The sequence below is a fragment of the Mauremys mutica genome, chromosome 1 (assembly GCF_020497125.1).
Source record: "Mauremys mutica isolate MM-2020 ecotype Southern chromosome 1, ASM2049712v1, whole genome shotgun sequence".
Taxonomy (NCBI): Eukaryota; Metazoa; Chordata; order Testudines; family Geoemydidae; genus Mauremys; species Mauremys mutica.
This window is the reverse complement of record NC_059072.1, coordinates 166,773,693-166,787,119: the sequence shown is the minus strand read 5'-3', so window position 1 is coordinate 166,787,119 and position 13,427 is coordinate 166,773,693. Positions and strand designations below refer to the sequence as shown.

The following is a 13,427-nucleotide window of genomic DNA, read 5'->3' as shown; positions in this document are numbered from 1 at the left end:
TCAGACAGTTTTTATTTTGAGGCAGCAGTTATATCATTATTTATATGAATTTTTTTTTCTTATTATCACAGTTTCAGTGGTTTCTGTTTTTTCAAAAAATGTACCAAAAGGGTCTCGGGGATCCAGATAACGTTTGCCTCGTGCATCATCAGTAGTTGTCCAGCAAATTGAGTTTCTTTGAAAAGAACAATGTCAAACTGATTTTCTGGGAAGCCTAGGAATGGTTTCTAGGCAAGCCACAATTGTCAAGCTATATTTTCTGGCAAGCCCACACTTGACGGATGCTGTTGCTGGGGCAAAGACTCACTTGGGAAAAGAAATGTGAGATGTGTAAACACAATATAGTACAAAGCATCCCTCACCTATTGGCTCCCTTTGTTCAAAGCAATAGGCCACTTACTGCCACTTTGCTGCATTTGTGCCTTTTATATTGTTACTGTTGAGATCTATTGTCATGGTCTAACACAGGGTCAGTTAGGGTAGGTCCACAGCAATCACACACCTGCAGCAGCCCCCAGCAGCTGGCTCAGGCTCCCAGCGCTCAGGCTGCGGGGCTGTAAAATTGCAGTGTAAACATTCAGGCTCAGGCTGCAGCCCAGACTCTGGGACTCTCCCCCTTACAAGGTCCCCCTGAGCCAAAATGTCTGGAAGAGTTGGTTACCCTGGAAGGAGAGTAACCTAAATCTCTTGAGTGAGTATAGCAAGGTGTGCCTTCCCTTGTACTCCTACAGTGCCATTGCAGGCCTGGTGCATTTGGAAGGGAGTCTGAATCAACAACAATTAGCAGACTGAGGTAGCCTCTCCTGGGATCCCTTTAATAAAATAATAATGGTTAGCATCTATAAAGTGTTGCAAACCTTTACCTGCACTTCATCTTTGTGAGGCAGACAGACACATTATTATGGCTAGTCCTATTCCTACAGATGAGGAAACAAAGACATTATTAACTCTCCACACAGCAAATCAGTAGCAGAGGTAGGATTAAAATGCAACAGGCCCTTGTCGTCCACCCACAGGCTTGTTCCAGTAGATCATATTGCATTTCACTTAGCACATTGAGGGTGCTCAGGACCTCATCAGAACAGGCCCTTCATTAGAAAAGTAAAGCCTCAAGAATGAAATCAGAACCATGAATTGTCTTTTAGTGGTGATCCTAGAAGTTTCCATCTCACCTCTCTCTCACCCCTTCAAACAGCTTTACACAGGGCAAGCAGGATGAAAACTCCACCCCCTGGACAATTTAGATTACATGGCATCATGAAGATCAGCCATATTATCTTCAACAGTTTAGTGATGCTCCCTCCCCAAGTACCAAATGTAAATGCTGCAAAGCCTTCAATGTCTTCAAATGGGAGCTGAGGGAGCTCAGCACATCACAGGACCAGGCCATTACAATGGCAGAGGGGTGGCTTCTGAAGATTTTCATTCTTAAGTACTCTAAAATAATAATTGTCTTCATGTGGCAGTGCTCATCAGGGCCAGTGCAAGGATGTTTCCTGCCCTAGGCAAAACTTCCATCTTGCGCCCTCTCCTGTCCCCGAGCCCACGCCCTGAGGCGCCCTTCCCCCGTGGCAGTTCCCCCACCCCTCTGTAGGCACCCCCTCCCCGGCTCCAGTTCACCCCTGCTCCACCATCCATCCCATCACTGCTTCACTTCTCCCACCACCCAGGCTTGCAGCGCCTAAGCTGATTGGTGCTGCAAGCCTGGGAGGCGGGAGAAGTGAAGCAGCGACGGCGTGCTCGGGGAGGAGGCGGGGCAGGGGTGAGCTCAGGCGGGGAGTTCCCCTGCGTGCCACCACCACCCCCTTACTTGCTGCAGGTGACCCTCCCCGCGCTCCCCTGCCCCAGCTCCCTCCGCCTAAATGCCGGCAGTTACCAGGGCAGCTGAAGATCCAGCCGCTGCGGTCGCTGTTGAAGAAAATGCCACCCCTCAAATCCTAGCGCCCTAGGTCGCCTAAATGGTTGCACCGGCCCTGGTGCTCATTCCATCCCATCATCCCAATATAAAAGGTTAAAGAAAGGAAGGAGGACTAATTGAAAGGGTGGCTCCTCTGTAGAAAAACAAAACAAAACAGGGCTAGCTTAGCCCTCAACACAGGGTGGTGAGTAAGCTGCTTTGTCCCAGGAGGCATGGTCCTCAGGCACACCCCTCTGAGGCTCAGTCATCTTCCAAATAACAATTTGTTGGCCCTATACCAACAGCAGACAACACCACCTGCTGAGTCAGCTCAGATGCACAGGCCAGCTCATCAAATGAGAGAGCCAAGACTCCATTCTCTAATCATGAACGTACAGGCCAATACATGGTGCTTTTTATGCTGCGTTTATGGTTATAATCTTGGAACCGTACAGTCTCCAACAACAGAGATGTTTCTGTATTAGCCAATATATAAACTCACACCAACATCAAATATAAATTCCGATGTGGTTCCATCACTTTCACACTGTACTTTCCACCAGGATGTGATCAAAACAAATGCAAGTTTACAAGATGTTTCATTGGTCCTCCTGGAATTTCTGTTTATTCAGAGCACAAAAAGTACTTTTTGGACCGTGTTATTTTATTCATTTTATGGAAAGAAATACAGGTGTGTCAGTAGTTTTACATGCAGGGCCCCTTCTTACAGTCCTCACTGACACAAAATTTCTGTTGGTATAAATGAAAAGGGAATAAAAGTCTGCGCACTAAATATTTTGGAGACTATTTTAGTTCCAGCTGGAGTTATTCTTATTAGGGGTTTTCCATATTCATTCATTTTCCTGTGTAAGAGCTAAATATTTTTCTTGCTACTCACCAGCCTATGTCTAGTTAATTTCCGTAAATTTAAAAAAAAAAAGTGTGAATTTTGTGAAGCTAAAGGAAACTACCCAGGCAAAAAGTATGATACAGGCATCCTGATACAGTTATACAAACCAAAGTCATAACTAATGGGAAATATGCAAAATGGGAATATCCAATACTATTCCCCCAGGAAAGAGTCCTTAGTCAGATCAGGAGTACTTGTGGCACCTTAAAGACTAACAAATTTATTTTAGCGTGAGCTTTCGTGAGCTACAGCTCACTTCTTCGGATGCATAGAATGGAACACACAGACAGGAGATATTTATACATACAGAGAACATGAAAAGGTGGAAGTATGCATAACAACAGGAAAAGTCTAATCAATTGAGATGAGCTATCATCAGCAGGAAGAAAAAAAACTTTTTGAAGTGATAATTAAGATGGCCCATAGAAGGTGTGAGGAGAACTTAACATAGGGAAATAGATTCAATTAGTGTAATGACCCAACCATTCCCAGTCTCTGTTTAGGCCAGAGTTAATTGTATCTAATTTGCATATTAATTCGAGTTCAGCAGTTTCTCTTTGGAGTCTGTTTTTGACGTTTTTTTGTTGCAAAATTGCCACCTTCAAGTCTGTCACTGAGTGGTTAGAGAGGTTGAAGTGTTCTCCCACTGGTTTTTGAATGTTATGATTCCTGATGTCAGATTTGTGTCCATTTATTCTTTTGCGTAGAGACTGTCCGGTTTGGCCAATGTACATGGCAGAGGGGCATTGCTGGCACATGATGGCATGTATCACGTTGGTAGATGTGCAGGTGTACAAGCCCCTGATGGCGTGTCTGATGTGATTAGGTCCTATGATGGTGTCACTTGAATGGATATGTGGACAGAGCTGGCATCGGGCTTTGTTGCAAGGATAGGTTCCTGGGTTAGTGTTTATGTTGTATGGTGTGCGGTTGCTAGTGAGTATTTGCTTCAGGTTGGGAGGCTGTCTATAAGCGAGGACTGGCCTGTCTCCCAAGATCTGTGAGAGTGAGGGATCATCTTTAAGGATAGGTTGTAGTTCTTTGATGATGCGCTGGAGAGGTTTTAGTTGGGGGCTGTAGGTGATGGCTAGTGGCGTTCTGTTATTTTCTTTTTTAGGCCTGTCCTGTAGTAGGTGGCTTCTGGGTACTCTTTTGGCTCTGTCAGTCTGTTTTTTCACTTCAGCAGGTGGGTATTGTAGTTTTAAGAATGCTTGATAGAGATCTTGTAGGTGTTTATCTCTGTCTGAGGGATTGGAGCAAATACGGTTTTATCTTAGAGCTTGGCTGTAGACAATGGATCGTGTGGTGTGTCCGGGATGGAAGCTGGAGGCATGTAAGTAAGTATAGCGGTCAGTGGTATAGGGTGGTATTTATGTGACCATCGTTTATTAGCACAGTAGTGTCTAGGAAATGGACCGCTTGTGTGGATTGGTCTAGGCTGAGGTTGATGGTGGGATGGAAATTGTTAAAATCACGGTGGAATTCCTCGAGGGCTTCTTTTCCATGAGTCCAGATGATGAAGATGTCATCAATGTAGCGCAAGTAGAGTTGGGGCGTTAGGGAACGAGAGCTAAGGCATTGTTCTAAGTCAGCCATAAAGATGTTGGCATACTGAGGGGCCATGCGGGTACCCATAGCAGTGCCACTGACTTGAAGATATATATTGTCCCCAAATGTGAAATAGTTGTGGGTGAGGACAAAGTCACAAAGTTCAGCCACCAGGTTAGCCGTGATATTATCGGGGATACTGTTCCTGATGGCTTGTAGTCCATCTTTGTGTGGAATGTTGGTGTAGAGGGCTTCCACATCCATAGTGGCCAGAATGGTGTTTTCTGGAAGATCACCGATGGATTGTAGTTTCCTCAGGAAGTCAGTGGTGTCTCGAAGATAGCTGGGAGTGCTGGTAGCATAGGGCCTGAGGAGAGAGTCCGCATAGCCAGACAATCCTGCTGTTAAGGTGCCAATGCTTGAGATGATGGGGCATCCAGGATTTCCAGGTTTATGGATCTTGGGTAGCAAATAGAATACACCTGGCCGGGGTTCTAGGCATGTGTCTGTACAGATCTGTTCCTGTGCTTTCTCAGGGAGTTTTTTGAGCAGATGTTGTAGTTTCTTTTGGTAATCATCAGTGGGATCAGAGGGTAATAGCTTGTAGAATGTGGAGTTAGAGAGCTGCCTAGCAGCCTCTTGTTCATATTCCGACCTATTCATGATGACGACAGCACCTCCTTTGTCAGCCTGTTTGATTATGATGTCAGAGTTGTTCTTGAGACTGTTGATGGCATTGTGTTCAGCACGGCTTAGGTTATGGGGCAAGTGATGTTGCTTTTCCACAATTTCAGCCCGTGCACAGTGACGGAAGCAATCTATGTAGAAGTCCAGTCTGTTGTTTCGACCCTCAGATTGTTAGCTAGTCTAAATCAACATGGCTCCACTGAAGTCAACAGAGCTACACTGATGAATAGTAGGTGAGGGTTTGGCCCTCACTGTGTCTGTCTGTGACATTTACTTTTTGTAGTTTGTTTTGATACAACAAACAACTAGAGAAGGCAATATTTAGCAGCAAGATATGTCTTTTCTTCCAGCTTCTACATACCGGATACTGATTATAGTTCCAACTCATTAATTAGTAAAAGGCAGCTTGATCCTAAAATAAAACACACGTATTTGGTATATTGGGCAGATAGCTTGTAGCAGGAAAGGGAATAAAGGGAACAAGAATACTGTGCACTCACATACGGCTTTCCACCTGAGCATCTAAAAAGTACTTTTATAAATATTAATGCATTATATCTCTTAATAGGCAGATGAGGTAGGTAAGTATTATCTTCTGGTTATAGGTGGGAAAACTGAAGAAGCAGAGAGGTATGAAGTGGCTTGCCCAGGAGTAGAGAGCCACATAGGTTGCTGTACTATCAGCCAAGTCACTAAGGAACTAGTACCAAATGGGGCTCTGACTTCTCATCATTTCCTAAAATAGCATAGGTATAGTTGCAGAAAAGAGGCCTGATCCAAACCCCATTGAAATCAATTGGAGTCTTTCCATTTATTTGTGTGGGCTTTGGATCAGGCCCAGAATGAGCACCCAGCTGCCACAATGAAGAAGCTCACCAAAGAGTTTTTGGGGGAAGTTATTGTAGCAACCTGCAAGGAACTTGGAAGGAACAGGTTGCAAGAGGAGAGACTTTGGAAGAGGCAGTCTGTGTGCATATGGCTAGAATGCTGGGTGAAGTTGCAACATCTCTGTAAATGGCTCTCAGTTTAGTATTACAAGCACAGAACCTTTGTGTGTTATTATCCAGCATATGGTACATGAAACATTTATCATCCTGCCAGGCAGGCTGCTGCTGAACCAGGGTATCTGTAAGCCCTCGGACCCTGGCTCAATGGCAGCTTGCTAGGAGCCAAGGAGATGGGGGCAGTGACATAATGGAGTCAGAGCATGCTGGAATGGCATTCTGGCTCCACTCCACCACTGTGCCCCGCACACACACGGCATAGGGGTAGGGTTAGAAAGCAGCATGAGGGTGGGGCTAGGGGGCCACACTGGCAGGGAGACATGGCAGGTAAGAACTACACCACTGGGTGGGAGGTGGAACACGTCTATTTCAACAAATCAGCATTTTCTAATGAAAAAACATTCGGTCAGAAAATTTCTGACCAGCTCTACAACATTCCCATTGCTTCAGTAGTGCAGGACTAGGCCCTGTTTCATCTGTTCAGAATTTTGCTTCTGTATTCCCTTATTTCTGAACGGAACTTGCTTTTATTCCTTACACTGCTCATCAGATATAAATTGTTTCTATTCAGAGAGGAAGCTGCAGAGAAAGATAAGAAAAATCTGAAGTCCCCATATTTTTTCTCCCTTCACCCACACATACCCACCAATCCCTTTGGTCATTTTCATGGGGTTATATAAATACAGTTTGGAAGGATTAAAGTAACTGGATTATGTTTATTTTCCCCGAATATATTATGGATACTTCAACAATCTCCTGAATTATTTTAGATTGCTTGGAATAAATGGAACAAAACCAACCATTATATCTCAATAAAAGTACAGAGGGACCAGTTTGAATGAAATCACTGAACCTGGTTTCACATCATGACAATAGCGCATAATACAATTCCACATCTTGATATCCAGAAGGTCAGTATTTCAGGTAACTTTACATTGTGGTTTTACTTCAAAAAGTGACCCAAGTGACTGTATGGGATTCCATGTTTATTGACTCCTAATGACTCCATATATAATGTGCTCAGTGTGCAGGATTGTCATTTGAATGTGATCCTTTTGCTTCTAAACTCACCCTGGGATCCAAGATTCAAGCTTGGTTCTTCTTCTCTTAGATACGATTACCAGGAAGAAAGATCAAAGTATGTCTTCAGTGACACCAGTATAATCCCATTATCTTCAGTGGCTTCAGACAGGCATTATTTACTGGAATTTGGTAAATAATTCCATGGATGGAATAGCATCCAACTCATTCTCTCTTAGCAGTGGTGGCTCTGCAGGCACAGTTGCCAACTTTCACGTGGTAAATCAGCACCCCGACTTTCACAATAAGCCAAAAAACAAGCTAATCCCATTTCAAAACAAGGCCAAAACAAGCCAATCCCTAAGAACCCCAACACTCTAGAACCCCCCAGCATGCAGTCTGGGACTGTGGTGGGCCTGCTGTGCATCCCTGACTCTCTCCTGCCCTGGCCCCTGCTTGCTGGGAGCTGATCAAAAAAGAAGCAATGAGCTACAACAAGATACAAGCCATAAACTAGCCAACAAGCAACTCACAAGCCAATTTAGCCAAAACCATGTCCAATTTCTGCGTTTTTTTCACTGATTTGGCCTGGGCTAACAGGAGTAAATATCTGTCAACATGTATTTTGCTACTAAACTGTACTGACCTGACCAATTATATGCAAATTCTGATACACATTGGTGTAAATCAGGAGTAACTCCATTGAAGTCCATAGAGATTCAGTGGCATAAGTGAGAAGAGAATCAGGACCCAGGAGCAGATTTATTGAGTAAAAAGATGTCATTTTTACAGTCTTGCTTTTCAGATGATGAATCTACATTCATCATTTTATTGCCTTTCATTTATGTTAGATCAAGAACTTCTGAGAAATAATCCCACTTAAAGATGAATGAACTTCAAAGGTGCTGTGTCACTTATGGCAATTTGAGCTATAGTTTGTTTTGCTCCTTAAATAGCAAAGAAATCATAATGGTAGATGGCAACGAAACAATTCTTCTATGTTATGACTGCTAAATCCATTATTGCAGCATATGGCCTGGATTCAACAAAGCACTTAAAAGGGTGCTTAACTTTAAGCATTTGAATATCCCCATCAACACATGCTTAAGAGCTTTGCTGATCAAGGGAATACTTTTCAGTGCGAATGCACCATTCCACCTCCACAGAACTTTATATCACTGTACTGCCAGTAGGTTCTGAGTCATTTAAATGAACGTGGCTTTTTTGTCCTAATCTCTTGGGTTGAAAATAAGGAAATCAAAGTGCCAATGTTTGTTTGTTTGTTTTTTGCTGAATGTACTACAGTGAGGATAGTTCCCTGTCCAGTACCAAATACAGTCCTGGAGATTAGACAATGCAAATTGCACTAAGACGTCTATTGGTGGAGGGTGCATACCTACATCACCTGCTGGGGGTTTTAACAGATGCACCCAAAGAGCACGGTTTAATATAGCAGTAATGACAGTCTTAACTCCATTAATATTGGTTGTATTTATCATCTGAGTGCTGAAAGCATGCTCTGCCCTGTACCATAATGAAGTACAGCCATTGCAAATTTAGGCTATGTCTACACTACCACTTATGTCAGTATAACTTGTGTCACTCAGGAGTGCGACTATTCCACCCCCTGAGCAATATAAATTACATTGACATAAGCACTCGTGTGAACAGCACTATGTCAGTAGGAGAGTTTTTCCCGCTGATATGGCTTGTACCGCTCATGGAGGTGGGTTTTTTTATGCTGATGGGAGAGCTCTCCCCCATCAGCACAGAGCATCTTCACCAGCCACGCTGCAGCAGATAGGCCGGCTCCAGGCACCAGCCAACCAAGCACGTGCTTGGGGCGGCACCTTGTAAGGGGCGGCCAATCTTGGGGCGCTCGGGTTGTTGGTTTTTTGTTTTGTTTTTTTGGGTTCGGTGGGGCAGTGCTCGAGGTTTTTGTTGTTGTTTTTGTTTCAGCGGCGTGGCGCAGCGCTTGGGGGGGTGTTTTGGCAGGGCAGGGCAGCGCTCGGGGGGGTGTTTCGGTGGGGTGGCGCTCGGGGGGGTGTTTTGGCAGGGCAGCGCAGCGCTCGGGGGTGTTATGGTGGGGCGGGGTGGCGCTCGGGGGGTCATAATGAGTCATAATAAAAGTAACAAAGTATAATGAGTCATAATAAAAGTAACAAAGTGAATAAAGAATAACAAATGCTCTTGTTCACATACAAATAGGTATTTATACGAAGGACAACCATTCCTAAAACATACACGCAAGCAAAATCCTATCAGCAACAAATGTTCATAAATTGTGCATTACAAACAACTATTGAAGAGTGGTTGACTTGAACAAGAATTCAGCATGTGTGTTAATGTTAGCAAATACTGTACTGCTGTATTCAGCCAGCTTCTCGGCAACAGTGTCATAGAACTCTAGGATAAAGTGACTCAAGTGTTGGAAGTCTGTGGTAGTAGAGTCTCATGCAAGTTTTAAAGGTGGTATTACAAAGTACAATATGAGGCTAGCAAACAGGTGATGTCACAAGAATGAAGGTAATATCTATGGCCTGTTTCCAGGCATTTACAATTACAAAGCACAACTCTACCATGGGATAGAACAACCTCATGCCAGACTTGTGAAAAAATTGCAGTATCAGACTTTTCAGCATCATCTAGTCATTATTATGAATAATGGTATCTGTCATCTGAACATCTTTAACAGGGATAGTCAGCAGCTCTTACTTATCTATGGTGATATAAATTTAAACAGGCATCCTAAAGCCTAAGTTGTAAAGAAGTCTGAAGGATGCACATACGCTATAACTTTTAAACAAGTTTTGCCAGTCAAGAATATGGATGACACCAACTTCGTTTGTACCCACACACCCCATTAGTATTCTGTTAGCAACAAGGTTGCCAACCGTGCCTTATTACATGGCGTGTTCCTTGTTTTTTCTCATCTCTGGACAAGATCGGGAGTTGCTGAGTGCTGCAAAAAAGCAGCAAGAAATACCCTTGGCGAATGTAGGTGAGTACTACTCATTAATTAATTAATTAATAACAATAATAATAATATCTGGAGGAAGGGGGAGCAGGGGTGCTAAGAGAATCGGCCCTTATTTTTTAAATACAATGTTGGCAACCCTAGTTAGTAACCATGGCAGCTAGCAGTGTTTTTCCCTTGGCAGAGAAACTGACACATAGTTGTCATTCCGTAACCCATCTGGCACACTGTTGTTTTGCAAAGGAAGCAGGAATCTTTAACCATGCCTGATATTTAACCAATGGTCCCCTCTGTGGATCACAGAGTTCATGTGGATCACAGCCCCAGCTGCTGGCTTATGGACATGTCCTTCAAGCACTCTGCTTCCTGTTGAAGAAGTGTGGGTTAGCGGCCAAGAATTTCTGAGAATGCAATGTTACAAGCAAGGTCAGGCACCCTGTTATAGGCAATTACTCAGACATGTTGTGACAAAGATACCATATGGACACAACTCCACTGTGTTCGTTCTGAGTTAGAGGAGAGCATCGTGACCTGGTTACCAGGGGCGGCTCTAGACATTTCGCCGCCCCAAGCAGGGTGGCATGCTGCCAGGGGCGCTCTGCCGGTTGCCGGGAGGGCGGCAGGCGGCTCCAGTGGACCTCCCACAGGCGTGCCTGAGGAGGGTCTGCTGGTCCCGCAGCCCACTGGTCCCGCGGCTTTGGTGGACCTCCCACAGGCATGCCTGCAGGAGGTCCACCAGAGCCACCTGCCGCCCTCCCGGCGACCGGCAGAGTGCCGCCCCAAGCACGCACTTGGCGTGCTGGGACCTGGAGCCGCCCCTGCTGGTTACAAAAAAATATGGTTAGTGCTTGTAGGATAGACAGGGCCTAAGTGATGAAGCTCTTGTGAGTGCAGCAGAGAAGGTTATAAGGACCCTATCATAGAATCACAGAACTGGAAGGGACCTTGAGAGGTCATCTAGTCCAGTCCCCTGCACTCGTGACAGGACTAAGTATTAGCTAGACCATCCCTGACAGGTGTTTGTCCAACCTGCCCTTAAAAATCTCCAATGATGGAGATTCCACATCCTCCCTAGGCAATTTATTCCAGTGCTTAACCACCCTGACAGTTAGGAAGTTTTTCCTAATGTCCAACCTAAACCTCCCTTGCTGCAATTTAAGCCCATTGCTTTTTCTCCTACCCTCAGAGGTTAAGAAAAACAATTTTTCTTCCTCCTCCTTGTAACAACCTTTTACGTACTTGAAAACTGTTATGTCCCCTCTCAGTCTTCTCTTCTCCAGACTAAACAAACCCAATTTTTTCACTCTTCCCTCCTAGGTCATGTTTTCTAGACCTTTAATAATTTTGTTGCTCTTCTCTGGACTTTCTCCAATTTTTCCACATCTTTCCTGAAATGTGGTGCCCAGAACTGGACACAATAATCCAGTTGAGGCCTAATCAGCATGGAGCAGAGTGGAAGAATTACTTCACATGTCTTGCTTACATCACTCCTGCTAACACATTCCAGAATGTTTGCTTTTTTTTGCAACAGGGTTAGGTTACACTGTTGACTCATATTTAGCTTGGGGTCCCTCAGACCCCTTTCCACAGTACTCCTTCCTAGCCAGTCATTTCCCATTTTGTATGTGTGCAACTGATTGTTCCTACCCAAGGGGAATACTTTGCATTTGTCCTTATTGAATTTCATCCTATTTACTCCATACCATTTCTCCAATTTCTCCAGATCATTTTGAATTTTAATCCTATCCTCCAAAACACTTGCAACCCTTCTCAGTTTGGCATTGTCCACACACTTTATAAGTGTCCTCTCTATGCCATTATCTAAATCAATGGCATAGAGACAGAACCGGACCCAGAACCGATCCCTGAGGGACCCCACTCATTATTCCCTTCTAGCTTGACTGTGAACCACTGATAACTACTCTTTGGGAACGGTTTTCCAATCAGTTTTGCACCACCTTATAGTAGCTCCAGCTAGGTTGCACTTCCCTAGTTTGTTTATGAGAAGGTCATGCGAGACAGCACCTGACCCACCTTATTTGCACCCCCTCAAGCTGAGAAGCAGCTAATTAAATATGACACAGATGAGGCTGGTCCCATTTCCCTTTAAAAAGGCCAGTCACACTGTGCCAGACCCCATCGCAAGAAATACTAGCTTTATTTCATTGCCATGTGTTTTCTTAATCCAATGAACCAAACACAATAGATGGATCTCACAGAAAAAGATTTGTCTCAAGCACCTTTTTCAATAGACCATCTGATCATTACACTATGAAAGAATGTACTGTTTTAGCAAGAAGAAAACTTAGGAGTAAATGTAACAGCTACTTACCAGCTGGAAAGAGTAGAAGATGCAGCAAACAGCAAACAGTTACTAAGTCGCCATTTTAGGTCTGCAACTGTTTGTCTCTGTCAAATTTAAAGGGCCGCCCCAAAACGACATTCTGGGGGAAAAGTTCATATGAAAGGGCAATACTGCATTGAGGAAAACAGAAGGCCAATGTGATTGCCACATCTGTGTTTACACTTCTAAGTTTCATCACAAAAGTTTGCAAGGATAATAGGCAAAAATTATAGGGCCTGCTCCTGTGAAGTGTTGAGGGTGGTGAATATGGAGTAGCTATAGCATAATCTAAGAATATTGAGCTGTAATAATTTTATAAATAGTGTGAGAAACCTGGTCAGTGAGGTAAAGTTACTATACAGTTATACTGTGTTTTGAGACTTTCTTGTATGAATATATAGGGGCTTAATAAGGAGCTACCAGAAAAACAAGTAGGAAAGCAACACAATGGCTATAGATAAGCTACCTCCCAACGAACACTTGAGAGGCAATTACAAGACAGTGACTGAACTTTTAGCAGTGGATATGCTACTTCCAGGCTCCAGTCCAAATGTACACAGCTGTTTTGGCAAGGCTGGGACCCTAGAGATCTAATCGACACTGAACGGTTAAGAGGATTCTCTGGAAAGAAGTGGGGAAGGAGTAATGCATGAGCTGTTTCTGAGGAACTGAGATGGAACAGAGACAGATCCTGGCTGTGGCAGCGTCTGAAGCAGTTGTCTTCCGATATTTCCTGTCTTTCAAGGAACGGTCAACTTTAAGGAAAGACAGGCATGAGTATAGACTATTTATTGTTTAGAGATCTGTTTTTTCTGAAATGCTTTCGTTCTAAATACAGTCCTTTGTTTTAAGAAGGTTGACTACTGACTGCATGCTACCTGTCTTAGCTCCTGGAAGGAACAGAACTGCAGGTACTGATCAAAACTCAGGCCTGCTGGGCATAGGCGCCGACTTCCCTCTGCCCCATGGATGCTCAACCCCTCCTCTGCCCCTGGCACCACCCTCGCACCACCCTCACCCCACCCCAATTCCACCCCGTT

General features: G+C 44.2%; 1 long non-coding RNA gene across 1 annotated transcript; it reads left to right on the top strand.

The window, feature by feature from the left end:
- Positions 1-6,888: 6,888 nt before the first annotated feature.
- On the top strand, positions 6,889-13,150 carry LOC123373352. The gene is made up of 3 exons (XR_006580678.1): positions 6,889-6,957; positions 10,011-10,067; positions 12,789-13,150. It is a non-coding gene; the product is annotated as an uncharacterized LOC123373352 (long non-coding RNA).
- The last annotated feature ends 277 nt before the right edge of the window (positions 13,151-13,427 follow it).